Genomic DNA, 2,304 nt, shown 5'->3' with positions numbered 1-2,304 from the left:
CAACTTGCAGTGCTGCGTCCTAACCCATTGCACCACCAGGGAGGGCTGCATATACCTTTTTTTACCTCCCTCAGAGAGCATTTCTAGGTGACTGGCTGCAGGACAAGGCAAAAGTCTGTAAAAGCCTGTGATTTGGTCTATGCCAGAGTGTGTGGGGAGGAGCCTCTCTACTGGGAGAGCTGCCATTAGACTCAGAGGCTGGGGCTGCAGCCAGTGCACCCAGCAGGGCCCGCAGCTTCAAGATTATGCACCTTTCCCGCCAGTGTCCGGATCTGCGAATGGGGGAGAGGGGCAGAGGAGGAGGGCTGGCGGGGCGGAAGTGAACTCACGCCCTCACATCACCCTCATGATCTAGATTCTCTTCTCAATAATCAAGGTGTAGAATATTCTTGGGTACTGTTGTAATAATTTTGGTTCCTCAAAAACCTGTTCTGGATAAAAATGTGTGTTTTAACTGCTTGACCTTGAGGAAAACGTCAGCCCGGCTATGGCTTTCTCCTCCAGCCGCCTTCTTCCTGCGTTTCTGAGTCACTTCTGAGCTTTTTATCACATCTTCCACATCAGACCCAGAAATAGATTTGCATCTTGTCTCCTGTCAGCTTCCGGCCACACTACATCCCTCCTTTAGTGGGGTCATGTGGAGGCCTTCTGGGGTGCTGACTCCCTCCCGCGATGCAGACACCAAAGCTTTGTGTGCAGATTTTTCCTTTGAAATAGCTCTCACGGCCAGCTCTCTCTCCCGGCCCTCATCCAAGCCTCATGTCTTCATTCACTCATTTCATATTTTTTGAATCTCTTTTCAGCGGTGGCTCTGAGCCCGCTCACTGCATCCAGAGTCACATTCTCTTCTAGCCCAGCTAGTTGACCTTGCATAAATCTTTCAAGCTCTCCAAACCTCAGTTTCTTATCTGTAAAACAGAAAGAATTTACCTTGTGAGGCTGTTGTCAGGATTAAAGTAATTCATGGCCTGTAAATCATTCAGCAGAACGCTGGCAAGTCAGAGGTGTCCAAGACTCCTGTTGGCAGGAGCCGGCTGCTGAGCCGGGCACCAGTCAGGAGCGACAGCACCTGGCCGTCCCCAGGGCTGAGCAGAGGCCGGTCAGTGAAGTGCTGCAGTTGCTGCAAGACATGTTAGGGGAAAGTGGGGTCGCAGGGCCCCTTAAAGGGAAGAACTGATAAAGCATTTGACAAATGAGATGAAAAACTTCAGTTTTGATATGTTTCCATTTCATCATAAGCTCAGAATAAAAGACCACTCAAAGACTGGGATAATATACTAGCTGTGTGTGTTGTTGACAAAGTTTGCTCAGAATATATAAATAATGCCTACAAGCCTGTAAGATAAAGACAGCACAATAGAAAAATGGGCAAAGGATAGGAATGTGTTCTTCCAGGAGAGGAAACCTTCCCTGGGTGATAGCCTTGCAGAAATTTGCTGAACCAGAAATGGAAGGGCCAGGAATGGAAGGGCCAGGAGAGAAACATCTTCTGCCCCCTGGCATCTGCCTCGAGGAGGGAGAGCCCCCGAATATTCACTGCCTCTCATCTTACACTTTCTCCTTCCATGGTGATGAAAGGAGCTGCTTGGCTTGGGGGCCCTGGGCCCATGGTTTTTGCTTGTTTGTTTCATTTCGATGCTCTGGGATGTGGGCTGAGTGCTCACACGACATCTGCACACAGCCTCATGCGCACACACACGCACACCTGGTGGCCTCAGGGTGGGGTGCTCTGACGGTGGGGTGCTCCTATACTCCACTGGGTCAGGACCCTGTTGTACAGCTTATCCTTACCACCCTCACCTCAGTCCCTCCTCACTGTTGTCTGAGCCCAAAAGAGAATCTGAAACCCACCCATTTATTCCATTCGTTGTCATACAACAATGCTGTTGTATTACCCGAAGGAAAATGAAAACTGAAACTGGACACACTTCTGTGATTTGTCTTTGTGGTGGCAGTGTGTGTGTCTTTCTTTGTGTGTGTGTGTGTTTGTGTCTTTCTTAAGCCAGCAATCTCTTGGTGAGACTCCGGTCTGCCCGGGTGACCAAGAATGGATCATGTGGATCTGTAAGGTGCAAACCAGTAAGCTGCTCACCCTAGCACATGGGCTCGGGGTGTCAGCTTCAAGACCTGCCTTCCCCCAAACTTACTCCCATGGACACTTTTCCTGAGAAATTTCACGCTAAGTTTAGTGCTCAGCATTATCCATAGCAGCATTATTTATGATTCTGATTTTTTAACTTTTGAGAGATAGGTAGAGAGAGCCCCAATTTAATGTGGTGAGCGAAGTGTGGGAACGTAAGGGAC

This window comes from Condylura cristata, unplaced genomic scaffold, assembly GCF_000260355.1.
Source record: "Condylura cristata isolate star-nosed mole 26May11 unplaced genomic scaffold, ConCri1.0 scaffold00030, whole genome shotgun sequence".
Lineage (NCBI taxonomy): Eukaryota > Metazoa > Chordata > Mammalia > Eulipotyphla > Talpidae > Condylura > Condylura cristata.
Note: the sequence above shows the minus strand (reverse complement) of the source record.